The sequence below is a fragment of the Aulostomus chinensis genome, chromosome 20 (genome assembly GCF_037954235.1).
Source record: "Aulostomus chinensis isolate RoL2024-O1b breed Wild chromosome 20, RoL_Achi_v1.0, whole genome shotgun sequence".
Taxonomy (NCBI): Eukaryota; Metazoa; Chordata; class Actinopteri; order Syngnathiformes; family Aulostomidae; genus Aulostomus; species Aulostomus chinensis.
In genome coordinates, this window is record NC_141339.1 from 12,915,999 (window position 1) to 12,942,833 (window position 26,835).

Sequence of the window (26,835 nt, forward strand, 5' to 3'; positions counted from 1 at the left end):
CAGCTCTGTCACCAATGGAGGATGGAGACACCAATTATTTCCATGGAGACAGAGAGAGAGAGAGAGAGAGAGAGAGAGAGAAAGGTAGAACAACAGAGAGAGGAGGTATGTGTATGTTGGGCGGGGGAGATGATAAATGAGTCTACAACATACTGTCATTTGTACTTTGGCATCCAGTCCAAAGCACAATTTAGTGTAAAATATTACTGTGGCCTCTTCAGATGACAAAGTTTAATACTGATGTATGAATAGACAGAGTATCCCCAACTGCTATTGAACAGAAGGAGGTAGCTATATTCTTCTCAAAGGGCAATTAATTAGCGTACATACAAGCACAGCATCGGGCTGAAAAGGGGCAGCAAGACTCTGAATGTGTAACAAAAAGCAGACCAGTCAATGGAGTAATTGCTGATAATAGATTTCATAAGAGAGCAGGCAGCTGTTGTAGGTGACACTGATAAGAAAAAAACACTGCACAATACACATTGATTGGCAATGACATTTCAAAGTTGGCTGGAAATGTTTAGCCGCTAAAGAGGTGGATATTTCCTTCAGATGTTGGTTGTGGCGGTAGTTTGATGTCCCCCTACAGTGTTATGGCCGTCATCACCTGTGATTTTCATAACAAGAGGTATCCATGTTTAGAGAAGCAAGGTATGGATGATAACTATGAAAACCTAAACTGGAACCCCACCCTGAGGTCACACTTATTACCTGAGATCACAATTCAAAACCGCCACTGACCACAGAAAAAATGCCATTTTTAGCAGTTTTATCTTTTATTTTGTCCCATTAAGTCAGTTGTGCACACAGTGCTGTTGATATTTGATCTGTAGAAATGTTGCCTTGATGTTCATATGTGCAAAGTACCACATAGAATATTTCTATCAAATGCTACTGCTAACAACTGAGACATACACAATGTTCGGGGGGGGGGGGGGTGCTGCTTTTTACTTGCCCAGTCAAATCAGGTGCAACGTTATTCCTAGAATTGACAGAGAATTGATATTTAGCTTGAGGCTTGTCATGACTGGCTCAAATCAAAGTGCTTGTGGGTTACTGATCATGTGGCTGACCAAATATGTCTTGTAATTTACTGTATGGTGCATTTGAAAGCATGTATGGACATTTTCAGACAGTTTTGCTGCTGTTAGCCATTAGATGCTATTAGCCTCAAGCTTCTACAGTTCTACAGTTTGTTCTACAGTAAGAGGGCATATTTACAAGACTGAGCAATCAAGGCTGCATGTACCTTAAAGGTACATGAATCAGAACACTGATCAAACGGAAGGACTGGTTGAACGGAAGGACACGCTGGAAAGACAATGAGCTCAGTCTTTGACAGATTCAGCAGAACGAGGCGTTCCTTCATCCATGTGGAGACGTCAGCCAGACACACTGATATCCAAGCTGAGATAGTTGTGTCTTCAGGTGGAAGAGACAGGAAAAGCTGAGTTTCATCCACATAGCAGTGGTAGGAGAAGCCATGTGAGCAGATTATAGCACCAAGTGAGGTGGTGTATAAAGAGAAGAGTAGGGGACCAAGTACTGACCCCTGAGGTTCCCCTGGCGATAAGCCATGCGAGTCAGACACTTTTCCCTTCCATGACACTCTGAAGGATCAGAGTAGGACTTGAACCACAACAGGACAGATCCTGAGATGCCGAGTTCAGAGAGTGTGGAGAGGAGATTTGATGGTTCACAGTCAAAGGCAGCAGACAGGTCCAGCAGCAGAAAGACAGAGCTGCTCTAGCCAGTTGCAGTGATTCTGTGAATGACAGGAGTGCAGTCTCAGTGGAGTGGTCACACCTAAAGCCTGATTGATTGAGTCAATCAACATGGACTGGGTTAAGATTGGGCTTTTGGAGCAGCAGGTTGTCCCCAGCTTGCTTAAAATCAGTGGGGAAGACACCAGTTTCCAAGGAGGAATTGACAATGTGTGACTGCAAGTTTGATTATTGGCAAGATGGTCTACAGGATGTTGGTAGGTATTGGATCGAGAGGACAGATTGTAGGTTTTGAGTTCAGTAGGTTTAGAGTCTGGAGACCTCATCCTCACTCAGAGGAGCCAAAGAGCAGAGTGAGGTAGCAGTAGCAGGTTGGAGCAGACTGAGCTGGTTAGGCTCAGAGAATTAGTTGCTGATGGTGGCCACCTTCTTAGTGAAGAAGGAGGCAAACATGTCCAGAGTCAGTGCAGTGGAGGGCTGAGGCATGGTAGAGTACACCTCATCTGACAGTTGTGTTGTTTTGAGGGACTTCGGGTTTCGGGAAGAAACCGTCTGTGGAGGTGCCTGCATTTGCAGAAAGGTGGCAGAGAATTGTACTCTAGAACTGCTGCTAGAACTCTCCTAGCATCATAGGCAATGACTCAGGTTAATGACCAGTATGTGGCATCTAGTGCTCCCTGGCAGTTAAACTAGAAATTGCAGCCCCTCACCTCAGGAGTGTGGAAGGTCGGGTCACACACAGCTACCTGTAAGCAGTCAACCTGTTAATACTTCCTGTTCTTCTCCAGAAAACAAAGTAGGAGCAGGGGTTTAACCATGTTTCTTTCCTTCATCAGCCATGGCTGTAATAAACCCTGCTGTCTATTTTATATATCATAAAAAGAAATGCCAGCGGAGGTGGACCCCTCCCAGAATTTAACAGCTGCACCTGGGCTGCCTCCAACTTAGATTTTGCTGTGATTAAATTTCAATAAAATGATCGTAATTACAATGATTAATATTACCCATCACTTTATGATTTGTGTCAAGCTGTGAAAAAAAAAAAAACTAAAACAAGCCAACAGCCATTAAAATGCTTGTTTGGTAGGAGGATAGAGATCTCCTTCCTTCTCCATCTGTGTCTGTTCTGCCCTCTTTGTCATCGCCGTGACGATCAGCTGGTCAGTTTCATTGATCGTCATACGTAAACAATAAGACTGCAATTGCATTCATAAACTTGGCGAGGTGAAAAAAAAGAATAAAGCACGGTAAATGCAACACGGTGGACATTATGGCAGATGGTACACAGTCGATAAAAAGGATTCATTCTACCTTTGGTTTTTGCGAGAGTCTGAACAAGCTTTTAAATCCAATATGTGGATACGATCTTTTCCACCACACATTCCATTTTAGCCTCTCATCGCGGTCAAGGAGCTGAAATATTGTCCTCGGAGAATTTTGAAACGGAATAGCAGCATACAAAGAATAAGGTTTTTATATCCCGCCTAACAATGCTGAGGCGCTACACTTTATCTCCAACTATTCTTTTTTGCATTCAGGCTTAAGAAATTTCAAGAATTCTTCTACACAAACATATCTTTTTCTAGTATTGCATTTTTGATACGTTTTCTTTGGTTGTGATCAGCAACTCATGCTTCCAATGACACTGAGCAGTAAGAACTGCCAAGCTGCTTATTCATACTCCTTTCATGTACGTGTTAGTCTATAATGTTTGACAACAGGTAAATTAAAACTGTATTTTTTGTATGTTTTAAAATATGAACTTTAAATATTCAGACTGTATGATATTTTCATTTCATCAGATTTATAAAAAATAGTAAAAAAAAAAAAAATCTTCCCAACAGGTTTAAAGGAATATCGTTATTTTTCGTCATAATCTGATTGGTCAAGTGTAATCTTTAGTTGATTGTGTTTTTTTTTTTTTTTTAGAGGATATATCAATTTTTTATGTTTACAAGTTATTAATATATATCTATATAATAACATAGATATATATAGAATATATAGTTATCCTACCAATTGAGCATTGTTCTGCTGGATGGTTTTTCTGGCTGGTCCACCTCAATATTTGCAAAGATGATACAACTTTCCATGATCTTGAAGGAATGCATCTTATATACAACGTCTTCATCTTTACCAGCTGATCATAATGGTGAGATCCTTGTAAATCCAGTGCTGCCTCATCTTGCAGTTTCTTTTCTCAATCTCACTGACTGATTGTGTGAGTTTCACCTCAACTGTTTTGGTCATGAAACCAAGTGGTTACTTTGCAAATTGTAGAAAATTCCTCTTATTGGTTTGCACAACTGTGCCAAAACAGTTGGGATTTGGTGAATGAATAATAAGTATAACATGATGTGTAATCCAAACAAATAGTTCAATCTTATTCAATGCTTGAGCCCAGCTGAAGGCAAAAACTGTGAGAATGCAGATTGTTTCCAAATCTAATTATGTAAATGTAATTCATTCATTCACGCCTCAACCAGTGGGTTTGAGATCTAAAAACGGTTTTGTTTTGGGTTTTTTTGCTCTTTTTTTTCCTGGTTGATTTTTTTTTTTTTGGAGTAGCTTTAATATTAAAGAAATTCTTTTCATTTTTCACACAGGAAAACTCAATCAGCTCCCCACCCTTCCAATACAGCCAGGTAGAAGATGTTGTTCAGTGATAATGATGACATTAGAAATACTGACCGAACCATTTTCTGATGCAATTTGTATAGAAAAGTCTAACACCTATTGTTTTTTTACTAAAACCTCCCTCAGCGCTTCTATCTCACCCACATTGGTAAGAATATTGTATCTTTTGTGTTTACATACACACTGCATGCAAGTGTGTATGTTTTGGATGATTTTACGCTGTAAAAAGATTTCAATTCTGAGTTTGAACACTTTTGTCCAGGATGCTGAACTGACTTGTTTGACAGAGAAAACCCCAGCAGAACTGGAGACTGGGAGAGCTTCTTCTTTCTTCTTAAGGGAAATCTTTTAGCTATTGAGGTGGAAACTCTTTCTGGTGCGGCTGTAGTGGGAGATGATGATACTCAGTAAGTAAATCGCTTGAATGTTATTCATATGGTCACGAATATTGTTTTTGCCTCTGACAAGGAGGTTTTTATTGGTGTTTTTCTGTCGGTCATCAGGATTAACCAAAACAGGACCAAATTTTCAACACAGTGTTCTTTCCAAGACACGCCCTACTCTGCCTCTGATTGGCAGGTAGTTGCTGCCGTCTCAGTGTCTTCTGATTTTGTACCCGCCGCCCAGGCGTCCATCACAAGCGTTACGATGATCAATGAGATGATCGACGAAAGCCAGTACGCTTTTAGCTAGCTCATGTTCACCTTAACTCAAACAGCAAAACTGAAACTGAACCTGCTCTTGCCTCTTGTTTTTGATTGTTAAATATGACACACGCCAATCAAAGAGCAGGACATATTGTGTGAATTTAATCATATTATTATGATTAATAATAAAAGAAATATTACATAGATTTTGGTGGAGTTTGGTGGAGAGTTTGGATCCAGCTTACTCAGCAATAGATTTTATGTATCTAAACAACTGTTTGAAAGGTGTGATTTTTTTTTTTTATCTGATCAGACCATAACATTGGATTCTTCTGTAAAAATGTGGACCAACCAGAAAAGTGTAGTAACGACTACCGTGTCCGTTTCAGCAGCCGTCCTCCGTACTGTGGTGGAAGAAGTAATGAATGTCCTCTATGCTAAGAAGGCAAAGTGGATTTCACCTCCTTTTTAACTGCTTGTGTGCATTCATTTATGTCCGTAGTGTCCTGCCAGTCGCCCACGGTCTCTTTTATTGCTCCACACAGTATGCTGGACTAAGTGGTATTACTGTGACCGTCCCAGTGGAACCAGAGACTGGGAGCTCCTGCGTGACCTGAGAGGCGCCCACCCAGGAGAGATTTGTGAATTCATCTACTTACATTAAACAGGTAAAAAGAGCAGGGGTATAATGAGACATCGTTTTCTGCTTCTGTATCTCTTTCTGTTTCTGGTCAATCCCAAAAATTACTAGTTTCTCAATAGTTACCTGGAGGAATGTGTTGTTGTTGTTGTTGTTGTTGTTGTTGTTTTCCTTAACTGACTGAACAACATTTGATTGAACCCCAAAATAAAGCGGGAGCTGACTTAATCAAGACATAAGAACACAGTTGAAGGAAAAAAACAACACAAAGTTGAACTGTATCGCATTCTCACAAAACAAGTTAAAACAAAACATAGTCTAAGCACAGAACCCTGTTAAGAAGACATTCTCATGCGAAATTATTCCTAAAACCCAAATCACTTGTTTTTTCAGTTTGTTTGTTTATTTTTTTGTTTTCAGTTACAATCCAACAGTGTTTTGTTTTTGTTTTTTGCTGCGATCAGGACCAGAGGGATAAATACTGCCATGACTACAGAGTAGTCTTCTGGAGGGTCATGGCGGTAAAAAGGGCTGTCCTTGTGCCGTATCAATCTGTCTTTGTTTTTTTTGTTGATTATGAAATCATCATCTTGCGTAATTAATGGGAGAATCACATAAACATCCAGCAGCAGTAAAACCAATAATTAGCTTTTTCTATCAAGGTTTTCCTAACAAGATATGGTTTTGTGAGTAGTGCAGTCTTGTGTGTTTCTAACAGATGGTTGGAACTAATTTGAACTCGTACTGACAGCAGGAGGTGCTGGACAACAGCGCAGTGCTGCAATGTGGGGAAGCAATAAATCAGTCATAACATTACAACTACCTGCCAAATGTTGACGAGGTCCCTCTTTTGTTACTAAAACGTCTTTATCCATCAAGGCATGAACTCATTAAGACCTTAAAGGTGTGCTGTGGTACCTGGCACTCAGTTGGGAGGTGGGTCTCCATAGATCAGACTGAATTAGGTTGAGATCTGTCCGAGTCAATAAGTCAAATTTGCGGTTGTCTCCCTCAAACCATTCTAGAACCATTTTTTTGCAGTGTGGCAGGGCATATTATCCCGCTGAAAGAGACCACTGCCATTATGGAGAACCGTTTACATAAAGGGGTGTACTAGGTCTGCAACGATGTTCAGGTAGGTGGTCCGTTAAAGTGACATCCGCATGAATGGCAGGACCAATTGTTTTCCAGTAGAATATTGCCAAGAGCCTCCACCAACTTGCCCTCTTCTCATAGTGAGATAAGCCACACCAACACACCCACCCAGGTGATTTAAAAAGAAATGTGATACCTCACACCAGGCCACCTTTGTCCAATGCTTCTCCGTAATGGACGGGGGTCAGAATGGGCCCCTCTGACCAGTTAGGCAGTCCCATACCCAGCTGTGATGCATGTGTTTGGACACCTTTTCTATCAGAAACAGCTTTGACTTTTATTCAGCAATTTGCTCTACAGAAGCTCTTCCGTGAGATCGGACCACACAGGCTCACATAGGTCTCCACATACAGTACATCATTAAGCTTTGGCCATCCATGACCCTGTCATCAGTTTGCCAGTTGTCCTTTCGTAGACCACATTTGTTGATACTAACCACTGCAGACTGGCAACAACCAACAAGTAAACTAGACCGAGTAAATTCAATATCATTCTTTGGCCCTTGTCAAAGGTGCTCAGACCCTTACACTCCCCTATTTTTTTCTGCTTCTAACAAAACAAAAATTATTTCCTCCCCTGACAGCTGGTATTAAAATGACATAAACATTGTTATTCACATCATCTGTCAGCGGCCATAATATTGTTGCTTGTCCTCGTAAATTCGGTATCAAAGTATACTGACTCACAGCCCCGTTACGACCGGTATATTTGGTTTGTCTTTTCGATGTACAGCTTCCTCTCTATTTATAGCATATGCAATTAGTGTTTCCAGGGTTCGCAGGCAGGAAGAGCAATGCACTGGGGCAAGCAGTTCTATAGCTGTGTCACAAATTGTGTAGCTCCAGTTAATTCCCCTCAAGCCAATTAGTTCTGTCTTTTTAAATCAAAAATTTTAGGACCCCCCAGTATGCTTCCAATCTTTCATTGTGTACTCCTGCCCCGACTGGTGTGTTATACAATAGTAAGAGAAAAGACTGGATATCTGGTTCATTTTGGGACAATATTCATTATTCTGAGTACCAGACAAGCAGACAGATACCCTTCTCCCCTCTCTGCTTGCATTATTCATGTACTAGCTGGACAGTGGATGGCTAAATGCTAGTTAGCTTAGCTGCAGTGCACTAGGGAGCAACTACTACTACTACTACTTTCATTTCACACAGTGGCTCAAAAACCCCATTGTAACTACTGTCAACAAAATAAAATGCTTTGCTGAATCTCTGCAGTCCTTTGCACAGAATGTGAAATAAGGGGGGGGGGGGGGGGGAAATGTAGCGTGGGAAAACACATGGTCTTAAGGTGTTTCTAGTGATTCCATTGCATCCTTGTTTCTGATCTAATATATTTTGGTGGCGTCGAATTTTTCCTCCTGTAAGACTGTGTAGAGGAAGGCACCACATAAAAATGTTAAAGAACAAGATGAAGGATAGGCTTTGGATGTACTGTGTAAGGACCAGCACCAAAACTCTGTACTGGCACAGCTGGATATCATGCAAGCATGGGCCTCAAGAGTGAGCGATGGGGCCCTTAGAAAGCATTGCCTTTAAGTTTGCTTAGTGAGAAAACTTTTGTTAATACTGCATCGCAAAAAGTAACTTGTCATGTTTGTGAGCAGGTATTTGAGTCAGCCATTTTGATTCTTACAGTATTTAGCTAAGGCTGGATTAAGGCTTCATGTAACTGGTTAGAATGACTTCATTGTATTAACTGATATTCGATGATGTGTTCGGTTGAGTATGTGGGATCAGTTTCCTTGGTAGAACTTGCTCCGTGCATTTCATGAATGGTACTCATTATTTTTTGGTGTGTAACAAACTGGCAGAAGAAGCAGCCACAAAAGTGATGAAGGTGGAGCTGATTAAAGGCTGCTGAAAGAGTTGCTAGGTAGAAAGGACTGCATTTCCATGATGCTGCTCATTACTCTCTGGGTGTGATCAGCTTTCAACATGTGTATAAGGACAATCAGTATGAACTCATAATTAAAGCAGACAAATTAACATTGGCAAGTAACCATTGACCAACTACTGAGTTAATTCAAAGTGGCATGGTGATGGCTACCCAGTAAGAGGGTTGCTGCAGGCATGCTTTGAAAAGGACTGCTCATGAAAAGAAAGTGTTAGCCGAATGAGATGAAACAGCAAAAGAAATGGGAGTGTATGAGAAGGTAAGAACAAGACTGCGGTCCAACTGTGTTGTGTTCTCCCTGTTCCTGTGTGGGTTCTCTCTGGTTATCAAGCTTCCTCCCTCAGTCCAAAGACATCAAGAGGGGACGAGGCTGATTGATACTCTAAATTGACGGTGGGTGTGAATGGTTGTCTGTCTCTATGTGTTGGCCCTGTGATGGACTGGTGACCTGTCCTGCGAGGAAGGCTTTAGATGACTGCATGCTGTGAGTGGAACCTGAAGGAGGCATTCATGCAACACTGTGAATGCCAACTGCCACAAAACCCAACAAAGACGAGGAAGAAGAAGCTGGCTAGAGGATGGAATGGGGCACATATTGAAAGATTAGGAAGGAGGTAAGGAAGAGTTTTTCTGGCCGGTGGATTTGCCTTTCATTATGGCAATGATGTTCTATATCAACATGGTGTACAAGGTTTGCAATGTTCATTTTAAGATGTACGAAGAGTGAAACGACCGAGAATTTGTGGTCCTCAACAACAACTTCTTGGCTGGCATACTACCATTTCTAATGATTTTGGTCTGATGGCGACAGTTGATGCTGGGAAACTGTCAAGAGAGAAAACAAGTTCTCCCCAAAGTCATTTGCTCATCAAAGAAACTGTGATTAAAGTGTCTGCAATTAGATACGTATGCATAAGATATGTTCAAATGTAAAATACAGCCTTGACCTCATTATACAGTAGGAATTAAATACGTGTATTTTCAGATGAAGATTTATTTGATTTGTTTGTTTAAGTAAAAAAAAAAGAAAGAAAGATTTATTTCATTTTTTTGTATATTTGTTGCATCAGTTCCAGATGAACAATGATGCGTTCATCTGGAACTGATCCGAGCCACACAATGCCAGGTATGTGAATACACTTACAGCATTAGCTGCTTCCCATCATGTAAACAGAACTATCGGCTCCACACACACACACACTGATAAATCAGGATGGGGATGAATAAGTGTTTTAACAATGACTCTTTTCAGTCTTAATTAGCTGGGGCGCAAAATGTTGTGTTACTGTAAGAATCTCCAACTCCAAAAGGTGACACAAAGAAGCTCTATGATAAGAGAAAAGACTTCTGATGTTGTGTTGCTTTGTTAAAACTTATTGAAATTTATTTACTCCAAAACTGTGTGTGTGTGTGTGTGTGTGTGTGTGAGAGAGAGAGAGAGAGAGAGAGAGGTCACAGCCAGACATATTTACATCAGACTAATTCTGCTTTAGTCGATTGACTCGGTGGTCCTCTTACATCCTCTGCCGCATAGTTTTATGTTTATCCTTATATTACCATTAATGCCAGAGAAGGCATTTCTTTGCGTGCAACTTTGGTTAAGTTATAATTTTTGGCCAACTTTCTGGTGTTTTTCTACTGCTGCATGTGCACTCAATTTCAGGTTGATCTGGATGTACAAAGGACATGTTCTTCGATTCAGTCTTGCAGTAAAAGCAGCCAAGAACACAAAGCAGGCAAACCAGGCAAGCAGGAATGATTTTTCTTAGAGCAGCAGCAGTGCAACAGTATGAACGTATACAGCGAGCAGTGAGAAGCAGGGCAAAATTAGATCTGTTTAAATTGACAGGTTTCAAGTAGCAGAAGGCAACAGTCTCAGAGTAGCCTCCAAGCAGGGAAATGAGATTTTGTGACAGTAAACTACACCAACCACAAATGGAACATGTTTGGTATTCCAAGGAATTACATGCCTTTTTCAAAGAAGGGAAGAAAATTATGATCCAGGCAATTAAAAACGCAAATTTGGGTCTGGAGGATCCTCAAGGCAGTGTTTGAGTTTGCATGCAAAAGTCTGATCCCAGTGATAACATCTTTTGCACATGACCACAGAGCACACAGTCCTACACACCTCACGGTTTATACGTCGGATGATTGTCGAAGCATAATTCAGGCCATTTAGACTCATCTAAATCCATGTGTGGTCTGGTGTAGCACCGGGATGCTAATCTGAGCTAAGGTACAATACTGGTGCAGCCGAGTCCTCACCATCCCTGATCTAGCTAGCTGTCCCATACGTCTCATGTACCATATTCTGTTTAAAGAGGCCGTGAAGCCAGCTAGTAGCATGTGACCGTCATACTCCCTATATTGTCAAATATGGAGAGGAAAGACAGACTCAACCAACACAATGTAAAACCATTGAAGTTGAACAAAGGACATGTAAGCAAACCATGTTATTGTGGTAGCTCACATAGCTAACTTCTGCAAATGTAGCGGGCCAGTCTTGTTTACGGATGTGTTAGCTAAGATTTCATGTCATGTGACAGTAAAAGTGTCATTTGATGATCAAACGTATGGGGCCGTTTAATTCAAAGATGAGATATAAATCCACAGAGTTATTATTTTTTTTCTTTTACTATAAATGCCAGTGGAGGCATTTCTCCAGCGTCTCAACCTGTCTTTGGTAAAGTTTAATTATTCACGATTGAGAAGGGAAAGATAGCCAACCTGTTTATACTAAGTTACTTATTAGATCAAAGTAAGGCAGCATGTGGTACTGTTGCAAAAATACTCAACTTCAGGTTAAGCAAAGGACATGCTCTTTGCTTCAGTCCAGTCCTAAGAGCAGCCAAGAACATGACGAGCAAACTAAGAGGCTGGTTTAAGTCCGAGGTGACTAATAAACTGCAATGTTTCACATAATGTCAATTGATATGCAAATGAGGCAAAAACTATCAGAATTACTCTGAAACGGCACTTAGAGTCAACATAAATACAATGATTGACCATCGTCAAGTGAGGTTGTCAAAGCCATTTTGTCCCCAAGTGTGGACACACCCACTACTGGTAACTAAAATGCTGTTCATTGCGTGCTCCGTTTGGGACTTTTGTGAGTGATTGAGAAAGGTGAAACTGACGCTGAAATTTTGCCTGCTTCCTCAAGACTTTTGCAGTAGAACTTGCTCGCCTTTTTTTGCCTGAAGCTAATTTTTCTTTGGCTTTGATCAAAACAAATATCTCCAGTAATACAGGAGGATACCGCTGCAGTAATTTGAGATCTTCTAGCTGGATATAAAGCAGGATTTTGGTGAAGAGACATCCGCTCGTTCTTCAACAAGCCAGACAGTTTCGCTTGAACATTCTGATGCGCTGAGAACTTGAGTTGGTGAGTCTCTTCTGTCACCTTTAATGGCGCCTTCAGTCAGGCTCCTTGTATTTGCTAGTTAGTCGTATCAAGAATATTCTTATTTTTATTAAGAGTGTTTCAAAATTAAAATGTACTCAAGATTGTACAGTGTGTATTTTCTCCCTCTGGTTTATTAAAATCAGTAAATGCTAAATTCTGCCCACTAGCAATCTCATTATTTGTGACCATTATCAAAGTGGTAAAGGATAATCTTAGTATTGTCTTTTCAGCATTTAAAATGTTTCTATCTTTACAATTTTTACATAAAGTATACATCATTGACTTATCCTAACCTTTTTATTGGTCCCCTGCTTCATCAATAACAGTTGATTATTGCTCTGATTGCTGGATGGTTTTTCAGTGAGTCCTCCTCAGTATTTGCAATGATCAACACTTCTTTAGATTAGGAATTCATCTCATGTACAGTGTCCTTTTGATAATCTTTACCAGAAAGCCACCCGAAGATTGTGCATCAACCCGACCTGATAGATGCAAGTAAGACCCCTTTAACACCAGTGTTAGCAAGTTAACTCAACTTGCAGTTTTTCTCAATCCCACTGGCTCATTGTCCGAAACAGATTTTGGCCCAATCCTAAACCGACCCCTTCACAACATGTCTCACTCCATACCAGTTCACACGCACAGCCACCAGAAAGCAGTCCTTATTGAGGGGAAGGGTGTGCCATTTTGTCATATATACATACACACACACATATATATATATATATATCTATATACATATATCTATACACATATATATACATATATACATATATATACATACATACATACATACATATACATATATACATATGGGTATATATATATAATATATATATATATATATATACAAAGTACTGTTAGTTATACACTATAGTCCAAGTAAAGAATATATTTTACCTTTTCCCAAACTGAACACTGATGACACTGTGCAGCTGTTCACACTCAATTGTTGTCTCTAACTGGCCATTACTGTCCCCTGGCAGGTGATTTGCCCACTTAGCAGACATCACAACAATTCCACTAAATCCCATGTCTTTGGTATTTATGGAATACACGTGTGCCTGACTAATTTGGATTATTGCATGGGTCTTTTTTGCCAGATTAAAGTTTAATTGAGATTCATCACATTCTTTTTGGTCAGGAAGGCATGTGGTTATTGTGCAGAATTGCAGTGGACTGTTCTAGCTCTTTTGCAAAACTGTGCTAAAACATATGGGATTTGCTTTAATGAATAACAAATTGAATGAGGAAAAACTCTAAAGTGAATACACAGATTGTTGCAAAAGGATGTTATGTAAATGACATGTTCATTCATTCATTTACACCTGAATCCATGTGTTAAGTTTTGTTTTTTGTTCTTGAATGTTCTTCTTAAATATTGGCGAATTATTTAAACGTTAAAAAACCTCCACTCTTCACACAGAACCAGCTGTTGGTCCCCATCTCTCCAAACCCAGGTTTAAAGATGCTGTTCAGTGACTTCGATCCCAACAACATTCATAAGAATATTATAGTTCTTGTATTTACTTTGAAACTCCAAGTATCTGTGAATGTTTTTTGATATTTAAACCAGACAACTATGGCATCTTTCTGCTGATTGTGATTTTCTGAATTTGAACACCTGTGCCCAGAATGCTTTGACAGAAATAAACCCTGTGTGTGTGCGTGTGTGTGTGTGTGTGTGTGTGGGGGGGGGGGGGGTGCAGGAGAGTGGGAGAACTTCTCCCTCCTTAGCAAGGAAAATCCAGGAAAGATCTGCCCTGATCCAGTAGATACTCAGGTGGAAACTCTGTCTGTCTGGTCTCAGTCCAGCTGCAGCAGGAGATCATGATACTCAGGAAGTAAATCACTTGCAGTAATTCACATTAGTTGTTGTTTTGAGGTTTTCAGTGCCATTCATCTGTGTGTCTTTGGGATTATGAAAATAATTAGTTGGTTCTGGCAAAAATCGAGAGTAGTAAACTCTAACTGCAGTTAACTCAGATCAGCCGATTGGACAGCTTCGCCAATGTCCAACATTTCTGTCCATCTGACCTCTATTTGAAATTGTATGGGCGTTCCATCGTCCTTGCCACAAATTTTTGATATTTGAATATATTTCTTAAAATGTGAATGTTTCCTGACTGTGGCACAATGTCTGTCTGAGGAAATACCACATGGATTTTGGCAGAGCTCTGCATTCTTCCATTGCACTCCGTGTACTCCAGCATACCCAGCAACACGTTTTATGTATTGAAATATTGTTTAAAGGGACAACTTACATGTCTGTGTCAAATGTTACTGGGATCCATTTGTCCAAAAACATTTTGCCAGAAACAAATAAATTCTGCATCATTGTGGGTTTTTTGTTTTAATTTTGTTTTTGGTTTTTTTTGTCAGCTCATCCACCAACACTGGATTCTACTGCACAAACACCCAAACTAAGATCTGAGAGGATTACCGCGTCTGTTTCAGCAGCTGTCCTCCGTTCTGTGGTGGAGGAAGTAAAGAATGTCCTCTATCCAAAGAATGCCAAGTGGATTTCACCTTCTTTTTAACTGCTTGTGTGCATTCATTTATGTCCCTGGCATCCCACCAGTCACCCATTGTCTATTTTATTGCTCCCCACAGTATGCTGGACAAAGTGGTATGACCGGGGCAATCCCAGTGGAACCAGAGGCTGGGAGACCCTGCTTAGCCTGAGAGAAGCCTACCCAGGAGAGCTTTGTGAATTCCCTCTGTACGTCGAGGCTGTTACCACAGACCCGCTGACCCCGGCTATCAACGCAGGAGAGGTCCTCTGTGTGTAAGTCGTCTTACAAACCAAATTCATATGAGCTAAATGCAGCAATTACAGCCAGTCAAAACCACTCAGCACTATGTTGTCATCAATATGCACGGTGGGACAAATTTTCGGTGTACATGAGAACTGATTGATTCTCCTACTCACATTTAATGAGATTTCACAAGAATTATTTCAACGGTTCGCGTAAATTCCATTCTTATAAATATATCACATTCCAGCAATAAGGGAGTGGTTTCAGTAGAGAACCTTGTTGAGAAGACGTTCTTGTGTGAAATTATTTTAAAAACATGAATCATTCAAATTTTTTATTTCTTTGTTTTCAGTTACAATCCAACAGGGGGATTTGTTTGCCGCGATCAGGACCAGAGGGATAAATACAGCAACGACTAGAAAGTCTGGTTCGGATGCCCCTGCAATTGTTAAACTCTGGCAATCACGGACAGAGAGGATGAATTAATTCTTCTTTTCAATTTACTTTGCTGTTTCTGTTCTGTTTCAATGAGTTGTTGGAAAAACAGGAGTCACCGAAACTATTAAACATATCCATCACTATTTACACTTCTTCTGGGGGGTCATGGCAGTCTGTCTTCGGTTTTTTGTTGATTATGAAATCATCATCTTGCGTAATTAATGGGAGAATCACATAAACATCCAGCAGCAGTAAAACCAATAATTAGCTTTTTCTATCAAGGTTTTCCTAACAAGATATGGTTTTGTGAGTAGTGCAGTCTTGTGTGTTTCTAACAGATGGTTGGAACTAATTTGAACTCGTACTGACAGCAGGAGGTGCTGGACAACAGCGCAGTGCTGCAATGTGGGGAAGCAGTGAATCTAAATTCTGTATCACAGTGGTCTGACTCATACGCACAATAACTACAGGTATATTTTGTTTATCTCTCCCTCCTCAATGTACAGCTTCCTCTCAATTTATTGCATAATGCAATTAGTGTTTCAGGGCTTGCAGGCAGGAATGGCAGTGTTGAGCTAGCTGTTCTACAGCTATGTCACAAATTTATGCCTATTTCCTTGTTTTCTTGTATTGCCCCATTTCAGCACGTTGGAGTTTATGTGTCTGACAAAGGTGTTTTTGGTCAAAAATAGTATACTGTTTAAAACTCACTTCGGGAGCATCTAAAAGAGTGTGCAGGTATCCAATTTTTTCCCTTGCTATTATTTTTATCCTTCACCATTTGAAATTTGTATTCGAATGTGTGTGCACCGCGGATTGTTTCCTGATCAAGGGAAGAGTGCAGGTAGAAGATGAAAATCCAGTTCCAGACCCTGTCTTCATGAGGGATAAGAAAGTCAGGGAGCTACGATGCGAGGGAGCACCAGAGACATTCACGTTAGCTGCTGCACAGCCACTATTATCTGCAGTGATTGCACCGCCAGCGTCCCATCTAATTTAACGAAGGGACTCGAAAGTCATGATAATATTTTTTTCAGTACAAACTCTCTCCTCTGGCATTTTCCTCTCAAAGCCAAATAGTTCTAATGTGAACCTACTGAACGAACAGCTGCAACCACATTCAGACACACACAGAGACACACACACACACACACACACACACACACACACACTCACTGAGGGGAGTGAGAAGATAGAAAGTGATTCCTGCTACCACAACACCATCAACATTTCCTCAGGAATCAAGTATTTGTGAAAAGTGCTGAAAGAATCTCTGCAGTGCTTCGCACAGAATGTGAAATGAGGGGAAAAAGTCTGCTGTGAGAAAAACATATGGTCTTCCTCGAGCTTGCATTGCATCATTGTTTCAGCCCTTATATATATGGGTGCCGTTGAGTGGGTTCTCCTGTAAGACTGTGTCGAGGCAGACAAAACATGAAGGCGGCAGAGAAGAATTCTTTTTCTTGACTTTTAACCTTGTTTAATTTACTGAGAAGAAGGGGAGGATGGAGGAAACAGCATGCAATCTGGTAAACTTATCCTCTCCATTTGTTATGATAAAACCGAAGATGAGAAAGTCTGCCATTGGTGGGGAAGTAAAATGAAATCTGCTCTACTGAAGTGCAACAGAAGTGTCTGAGCTTTAGAGCATTATGGCATTCCATTCTCTTCCATTAATCTCCCAATATTCCATGGCGGTGAAGGCTTATTTATAGACCAGGGGATGATTAAGTGGTGGAGCACTGTGCCACAAAGGGAACCAAGCTCTCTTTCTTACATACTCACTTTTACCCTTCTCCCCTCCCTTTCCGCGTTTGTCTTTGTCTCCCTCTTTTTTTCCACAAATCTTTCCTCCCTTTTCTCTCTCCAGATTTTCAGAACCACTTAACCTGTACAGTCTCCTATATATTCAGCATTCTTTCACATTTCATGGTTTTGTCGTCATCGAAATCGATGTTAGGATCAACGTGTAAAGTGATCAAGATATTTTTTTATGAAGTATTTGTACAGACATGTTCGACTAATCATTCTACACGCTACGGCCACCTCTAATTCAAGATGGATTAAGATTGAAGGGTGTCGATTAAATTTAAATAGAGAAGGAAAACGTGCAGAGACTGTTGTAAGGCATCCTCGAGTGGAAGTGGAACAGCATGCAGGATCAGGTTTAAAGTCATTTTCATGCAGGGGTTTGATTAATGGGAGGAGAGGAGAGGGACAGTGAGGACATAAATGAGATTAAAACTGTCTTCATTTTTTAATACTGATGCTCCATTTTGCTGAATGTTTTCACGGAGGCAGAAATGCTTGTAACAAGTTTTTTTTTTTTAATGTTGGAGGAGGAAGCGATACACATGGCAAATTTGACATCAAGTGGATGATGGACATAATCGAGGCAGAGACAGACATACATACAGAAATATAGCAGGTCATCTGAGTCGCTGCTAGTACCTCCGCTAAGTGCAGTACTGACTTTGAGAGTTTGGGGAATGAAGGTTCAGTGTCTGATATGACAAAATTCCGGAGAAAACAGACAAATATTTCGAAGTTAAGAGTTAAATACTGAAAAAGTCTTCTTTTTTTGTTGTTGTGATTGACAGTCAGGAAACGGACTGAGATGACAGTCAGGATTCTGGATAGGCTTTGATGCTTTATGACATCATCAAACAACTCATGGTCCCACCCCTCAAACTACACCTGCTGCACTTCTCTCTTACAAAGCAAGGAATCTCAGTCTGTTTGTTTTCATATAGATCAAAGCAGTCAGAGATTAAAGTTTAAACCCCAAGATCACAGAACTTAGATCAAAGTCAGAGATTACCCAGCATTTCATAGCAAGTTGACGGTTATGAGTTAGTATTTATGACCCCTGATCAAAATACGTTCGAAAACATCTGTTCAGGAAAACATTTACACCAACAACGAACTAGTTTGTTTATCATGGTTAGGTGTGTGGGGATGGCTGCTTACTTGCACACACACACATACACATGCGCACACACACACACACGTTAAAGAGAGATGGGAGGAGCGGGCTATTAAAAGGACTCCATGCTGTTTCAATCACAAATCAGCTGAATGGAAATCGAAATGGCGACTACAAGTTTTTTCCAGTCCATTTAAGTACAAAAAGAAAAAAAAACATTTTCTTTTTGCCTCTCGTTGTTTGCGCATCCATTTTTTTTGCAACCTCAGAGAGGCAAACTTGGGCAGGACGAATCCTTTCCGAGTTTCCAAGTTGGAATTTTGACTTATGTGATTGTTCCATTGCATTTTTCTGTCTCTGAGGTTGTTTTTTTTTTTAAATGCCTCCGCGCCAGCAGCAGCCACAAACCAGAGGCATTATGATTTCAGGTCGTATGTCTGTCCGTCCAATTTTTGTTTTCCCTGTGCCGAGTAGGCCTACAATTGACTATCGCATCAATGTTGGAGGTTTTGTAGAGTCACACAACCCATTGCTCTACACCTAAAACAACGGGCACTGCACTAGTTTTTAATAAATCATCATCCGGGCAATTTGACAGTTCTTAAAACCAATGAGTCAAGTGCCGTCTAAAGAAATGAATTTGTCAGATTTATGATTCATGCTAAATTAGATGTAAATGGAAAGCTCAGCCTCCATTACTACACTCTCTGCAGTGAAAATCCCCCTTACAGGGGAAATATGAGTCTGGAAAGCTATTAGAGCATGACTCCTGAGAGATGAACAAGACAAAAGCATTATTCCTGTACCTTTTCAGAAGGTGAGAACAATACCAGGCTATTTTCACTCTGACAAGCCATATTAGTCGTGCCAGCTTTTGCCTTCTGGCAACTCCTGCGTGATAGCTGTCTGCGACATTTTGTTTCCAGTCACAGTAACTGATCCCTCGATTGAGAGCATGCTGAGAGGGTGTTATCCTTGTTTGGAGTTTCTGATCTCAGAAGGCACTGCTGGGCCCTCAAATCCCCAGTTGCAACAGCTGATCATGGGATCTTTGCGGAAATACAGAACACTTAAGTAGTGAAGTGAAAACATAAAAGGTCTAGGGTGTGAGCTTGTAGTTCCACTTAAAAACTTTGGGGAAAAAAATCTACGTGAAACTAAAGAAAAGATAAAAGACTGTTGACGTTGACGGAAGGTGAACCCAGTAGTCTTTGCGCTCAGACATGCCGAAATCAATTCCCTGTGATTATGTCGATCATGTCATGTATGGCATATACGGTAGGCCATGGCATTTAGCCCATGCGCTTATTCATAGACACCAAAGATGGAAATGTCTTTGCTAAAAGGCCATCTGAGTTCCTTTCTTATTTTCAGTCTTTTCCTCTGCAGGCAAGCCCTTGGCACTGACTATTCCAATGGGGGGAGTCACTTTTTGCAAGCATTGCCAGGATTTCTATTTCAGGGCCAAAATATGCAGGCAGACAGATGCAACTGTCCATATTCTGTCTATTCCTCACTTTCAAACTCTTTCTCTCCCTCTCTCATGCACATACACAAACACACACAGGGGGCTGTTTTCTCATCATTCTTACTGAGAAATGCCCTGTAAGGACATCCTTATCCTGCAAACCAGACTCTGCTGGATGCTCTATAATAACAACTCCAGCCATCCGCCATCCAATCAGCCTGTGTGTGTGTGTGTGTGTGTGTGTGTGTGTGTGTGTGTGTGTGTGTGTTTGTGTGTGTTTGATGATTGCCTAAGATGTGAAACCACACAGCAAAGAAAACATTTATTTTCCTGACGAGAACAGACAGATGACTCATACAAAATAAACGAAGAAATAAAGCCTAAATATTTATTTTTTTAACTTTTCCTCTTTTATGTGAAATTTATATTCACTTTTGATTAATCTCATTCGATATAGCACGGATGAATCCCTTCAGATTGCCAGCTTTGCCATCTGAGGGTCATCATTTGAACATTTTTGCATTGACTTGCATTGCCTCTCTTTTGCGTTTTTGTGAAACATGATTGGAGCCATCCAGGAGGAATGTATTTGTCTCGAATAAAATGTGATTCGGCCAAACATGTTTTGGTGATAATATAATCACCCCCGCCATCACTGTTCATGACTGCAGTGCAACAGAACAAATCCAGAATTCAGATACTACAAAACAAATCTTTCAGTATGGATCTCTGTTTTGTGGAAGCCATATTGGATTAATGTTTTCTTCCATATCGTCACCTTCTTAAAATAATTGCCTGAGTTTTGTTGTGCCCAAAACAACTCCTTATGATGTTTTGTCTCCATTTTTTTGTGTGTGTTTTCAGAAAAACTTGAAAAAATGACAGGCGATTACTTTGATTATTTTAAGGCAACGATATGCTATGATATACCTTATAAAGTCTGATGCATTTGGTTCATATTCCTGTCACTAGCTCAACAAGATAAGGCACCTGCTGGGATGGTCTTTTTGGGAGATAAAATTTCACTATATATATATATATATATATATATATATATATATATATATATATATATATATATATATATATATATATATATATACATATATATATAAACTGTTCCACGAGTGCATTATTGTAACAAGCACCCATAACAAGGGGCTTGAAATGCCAAGGCAATCACCAATATTGATTTGGCTCTACCAACTATACTCAGCAAGACATTACATGACATTAACAACTGCCTATCAAGACACACAAAAAAAAAGAAATAAGAGGATACATTTTAAAATGTAAGGACAGCATTGTAGGTGGGTGTTAGGTGCCTCAGACACCACCTATCACCCACCTACAATGCCGTCTTTAAATCCCTCCCCAGGAGGTGCAGCCAGCGTTCACCCCTTCAGTCAGGTGACCCGAACACCCCCCCCCCCCCCCAAGAGGACTGGGAGGGGTAACGACCTGAAACTGAGGCCAATGACTCACATGACCACCTAACGGGCCAATTGTTCTGGACTTACAACTACAAAAACGTCTTCACTTACAACAGGTGTCACTACTGCTTGCCGAACCTATTGATTGATGTTGTGAATCACATTTTAAAAGTTTTCTTGCTTAATGTCAGAGACGAACACTGTTTTTTTGTGATTTTGATCTGTTCTACTTTTCAGGATTACTCTTAGACTTTCTGAGCATCATTCCAGCAGTTTAAACCATTCACATCCACTGTGCAATACCTCGGAAGAGCAAACCCTGGCACGTGTGTTCTTGCTCAGCCTCAGCAGCAGCAGCACCGGTGAGTCTCTCCCCTCTCGTTATGAGTCAGCTTCACATTTTTGGTTTGTGTTTATCGAAAAAAGTCTGTTTAAACTTGTCTGGGTGTTCGTTTGTGTTCATGTGGCTGTAACTGTGCTGCCTCCTGGGTATGTTTGTAGCTGAAAAGCAATGACATTCTTCTGCAGTTGAGGAGGTAAGAGGAACCCGTTGGTGGTCCGTGGCCGTGATGCTGGGATCTGTTGTCCCCTGTTGTCCTCCGGTGTGAAGCAGACTGAGCAGAGTTTGCTGCTCTAGGCTGACTGGAGACTGTGATTGTTGTTCTCCTGGAAGTAACTTGGTGTGTAATGTTGCATCCTTGTTCTGGCGATACAGTAAAATAAAAAAAAAGATTATCCGCCTGTGTGAAGTGCATGTAGTATATTTTTGGGATTTATTGTGTATTTTGTGTATACTTCATGGGTTTTCGGTGATACCTGCCTTAACAGTATTTGAAACTGTTGTCTCTAGGTAGCGGGCCGCTACACATTAGCAGTTAGCTCAGGGGATACACTCATTCGGGGAGGGATTCCAGATGTTTGTCCACGTGCAACGAATCTCGTTAAATCATAGCGCATTGCTCACCCACTCCCAAGGGAGAGCTAAGCTGATAAAAGAGCGGATCATTTCAGTAAGTGATTCAGTTCAGTTTGTTTAACCAAACGATTTGTTTTGAGGGCTGCACGTTGGTGCAGTGGTTAGCACTGTGGCCTCACGGCAAGAAGGTTCCGGGTTCGAGTCCTGGGGCGTGGGATCTCTCTGTGTGAGTCTCCATGTTCTCCCTGTTCCTGTGTGGGTTCTCTCTGGTACTCCAGCTTCCTCCCACAGTCCAAAGACATGCAATTGGGGACGAGGCTGATTGATACTCTAAATTGACCGTAGGTGTGACTGTGAGTGTGAATGGTTGTTCGTCTCTGTATGTTGGCCCGATGGACTGGCGACCTGTCCAGGGTGAACCCCGCCTCTCGCCCGTTGACGCTGGGATAGAGAGAGCCCCCCCGTGACCCTTACTTGTAAGGAATAAGCGGAAGATGACGATGGATGGATGGATTCGTTTTGACCGAATCATTTGTAAACGATACAGTACTTTTGGCAAAATTACAAGCAAAGGAATATGACAAATTTGTTGAATTAAGCGAGGCGGATAGTGGCAAAACAAAAATAATACAAAGTTTATGATAGGGTTTGTACAAATTTAAATATAAGCACAAAAAAGAAAACGTTATAGCCTTCTCATCCTTGGTATGTGACCAAAAAAAATGTCTCCCTGATATATTATTACCCTGCCTGAAAGACTTTTGGCTCAACATGTGAAATATTCTCTCCCTGTGATAGTTTGTGATAGTTTATCAACTTCAGCTAGTTAAGTCTGGATGTTGTGGCGCCATAGGATTTTCCAGCTAATATCTTCCAGGGAAATTCATCTGCAGGGACCTGGGAAAAAAAAAAAAAGAAAGAAAAAGAAATTCAAAGAGCAAGAATAGTTATCTTCGATTAATTAATGCCAGTTGCACTGAAGCTGACTCTGACTGATGGGGACCTCACTTCAGTGTTATCTCTCCAATGAGACCAAAATCTTGCGTTTCACTTCAAATATTCAAGTGCAGCTCTCTGTTTGCTTTTTCTATGCTTTTGTAGGCATTTTCATTAAATTTGACCCGAGGCTTGTGCTTTTACTGAACTGAGGAATATTTTCACTGGCATATATATTTCTATGCTTGTTTGAAGTTGTTGTATATTGTGATATCTTTTTCACTGCAGAAGGAAGCTTGTTAACTATTAATTATTACGTTTAAAGTATTTGAATTCGACTCGAGCGTTGATGTTCTTCGCAGAATTTGAAGCTGTTGTAATGATATTGTTTGTGTAATGGAGCTGTGGTGATCACAACCGCGCGACGGACCAATCAAATGACCATATTTTTGAAAAGTAAAACACTGGTATGATAAGTTGCGTATGGCAGCTGCATCGTAACGTCAGGGTGCAGCTTCAAAAGTAAGTCAGCCTTCTTGCAGCTACCAGAGGGGGGGATTTGCGGGCATCTGTCAGCACTAACTGGAAGTGACAGTGTGCAGAGAGGTCCTAATTACTGTCTCACTTGACTAATTGTCGTTTCTGAAGAGTGTATTCCCACTGAGGTTCTGCGGATCTCATTGACAGCACTGCTCAAGATATATAGGCCAGCGCCGATGTTCAAAGGCAAAGCGGAAGCAAAAATGCAAGTGGGAATTGTAATTATATTAAACTAAAAAACTGCCATGATCACAAGTGAAATGCACATGGTATGGTGCGTTAGTAGGAAACAGCTACTGTGGTACTGTTGCTGGGGAAAGTAACAGGTTTATTCAATGTGTGCGTGTGCGTGTGCATGTGTGTGTGTGTGTGTGTCCAGTAGATAAAACGTGGTCTTGTGTTAAACCGTCTTTACTCTGATTTAATAGGCTGATGAAATAAGACTGTAGTTATTTTTATGTAGCCAAACATGTTCAAATAAAATCCTAACATATAGAATAATGTAATGCAGCAGAGATGAGCCTTTAGTCCAGGGCAATTGAATTGAATGAATGTCTTCTCTTTCAGGGTCTTACCATTCAAAGTGCATCAGCTTCTCGTTTCCATGGTATCCTTCTCTTTGCCAATGCTATCTTTCCACCAGTCTGTTGTGTGACAGAGCAAGGGAATGAGGGAGGGAGAGAGAAAGAGAGAGAGAGAGAGAGAGAGAGAGAGAGAATGACAGAAGGCTTTTAGCAGTGGTTATCTCTCTTTTGCATAAAGTCCCTTCTGCATTACCCAGTGCATGAATGGTGTTTGAATAAACACACCAGCCAGCTCATATGGAACTCTCCTTGGGTTACAAGCAAGTGGGTGTGTATAAACTCATCTAATTTGTGGTCTCCTTCAAAACTGACACGGTTTGATCATGAATAAGAAAAAAAAAAAGAAAGGGAGTACATCTGCTAGATGCCACAGGGGTGCTCTCCTACCAGCCATAATGAGCTAAAAGAGCGGGAATAATTAACAAGTAGATTCGCCACTCCCACGGCATGAGACAGCACACCTGAGTGAATATGACTGGGAGCCAGGGAGATACATCCTCCATGGTGATATTAGAGAACAGCCCTCTGAGTGGAGAGGGTCTTTTGGGTAAAGGAAACAGGGGTCGAGAGCCTTAACTTCAAGGTAGTATCCAGAGCAATTTTATCATATTTCACTCAGAGCCGGCTTCAAATAGACATGCCCGTCTACTTTTTCTCCCTATTTGACAGAAGTGGATTTCCCCCTGTGAGAGCGAACAGGGTTGCCAGCTGAGGGGGAAATGCAAAAGGTGGAAGGATCGGTGTATTTAGAAATGATTTTTAGTGACGTCTGTTTACCGTACAGTGTGTAGTCTCACTGTTGAGATGCTCTGCGTGAGGTTGAGACCTTTTTATTTAGCGTGGGAAGAGTCCAGCTGTGGGAGGTGTATGTGCTGCATAATGTGTCTATAAAAAAAAAAACAGCTTGATGGGACTGAAATTATTATAATCCAAACAGTTTTTTCTCCTGGCCTCTGTCAGGGTGCTAAAAGGAATCCTAATTTTTAAAAGAAGAACCAGTTTTAAACCCAAGGAAAGAGAAATGAGGACATGAGAGGAGGCCAGAGCTTCAAGCGTCTGATTGGACGACCTGAAAAAATGTGCGGAAAAAAACTAACACTGTAACACTGTAATTAGGGACGATATTAATTTTTGTGACATCTACCCAAGAGCTATTCAAATTTAAAATTGCATGGGAGCGGAGATATCAAAAGAAGCATCACCGCAAGGAAAAGTTAAGACTTTTTCAAAGACAGACAATTTGAAAAGGACTTAAAGACACTCAGAGAGCTACAGCTAGCATCTGGACGGCAGACATTTAAATCACTTCATCTCTCCTTAGGACTCTGCCACAAACCTGCAGAGCTATTTAAAACCATTCCATTCACCAGTACTGGACTGTCATGACTGTGGCTGAATTGTCTGGTGAGTGAAGCTCAAGTGTCTTAAACCTGCATCCTTTCTAGTGACCACTAGGGGGCGACTTCTGTGATGGCTCTTTGAAGTCTAACTACAGGCTAGTTTTCACTGTGATTTATGACCACCGTTGACATTTTCTTAATGAGTTTAAGTCTCCAAGTCCTTTTCAATGCAGCATGATGTTCATTTTAGAAATTACAGCCCCATGTAGAGTGAAATAAATGATAAATCAGAGAATGATTTAGGGCGTGGCTGCCGGTGTCTCCAGCTCCTCCACCTCATCCTAGATGTTCAAAGAGGGAACTCAGCAACCAATGAGTGACATCCCACTTGTTCCTTCCGCTTCTTAAACAGTCAATGGGATGAAGTCAGGCGCATTTTCCAGTGTACTAACCCCAGGAAAGCCCTTGGCCCTGAGTCAAGTAGCGCTATTGTTTTAAAATCTTTTATAGGGGAATTGGTCTCTGTCTGGCAACGTACAGTATCTTTCAACTGCCTGCTGACACTTATATCATTCCATTAGCTTGGAAGACATCTCATATTAAACCCCTCTCAATAAACCATGTCCTCAAGAGTACAGTGATTTCCAGCCAATAGCACTTATAACTGCTATTATGACTCTTTGGAAAAGATTATGGTCCAACATTTTAACAAACAAGGTAGCACACTAGATCTTTTTCTATTTGACTTCAAACAAGGTCACAGCACAGAGTGTAGTTGTGCATCTCATCTCTTTGACAAACCTAAGACCTTCAAAAACTACACAAGCCTGAGTTTTCAGCCCAAACCTTTTTTTTTTTTTTTTTTTTTTTTTTTACTGGTACAGCTGTGGGGGATGATATGGTATCATGTCACATCAGCTCCTCTTTTTCAAATCAAAATACCAACTGGGTAAATATTTAGAGATGTAGCTGTTTGACCCTAAATACCCCGTGCAGAAGTGCAGGCGTAGAAAACCAAGTATTAAGTAAGAATGATATAATTAGATTCTGCAAATCGCATGTACGTTAAAAGATAACTCTTGTATTTTTAAACCTGAGTCATGTTTTTTCCATCTGCTGGGCCCTGAATGAGTAATTGGCATTACAAATATTGGAACAGCATCAATAATGAGTGAGAATGCTATAACTGCAACAACCGCCAAATGGCTGCAAGGAGCAATTGTCCATGTCAAAGTACATCCACTCGAGGTGTTTGTTTCTGCTGCTGACAGGCTCAGGTTGTTATTCTAAGTGTCTGACAACATTGTGAAAATGATCCTGGTGTGCAGATCATTTTGGAAATGTGCAAACAAAACCATTGTTGATTTAAAAAAAAAAA

The 26,835-nt window shown here is 40.7% G+C and overlaps 1 long non-coding RNA gene across 1 annotated transcript; it reads left to right on the top strand.

Annotated features, from left to right (window-relative positions):
- Nucleotides 1–4,635: 4,635 nt before the first annotated feature.
- LOC147242879 (uncharacterized) lies at nucleotides 4,636–15,343 on the top strand. The gene is made up of 5 exons (XR_015110714.1): nucleotides 4,636–4,771; nucleotides 5,514–5,679; nucleotides 9,176–9,325; nucleotides 14,500–14,905; nucleotides 15,229–15,343. It is a non-coding gene; the product is annotated as an uncharacterized LOC147242879 (long non-coding RNA).
- The last annotated feature ends 11,492 nt before the right edge of the window (nucleotides 15,344–26,835 follow it).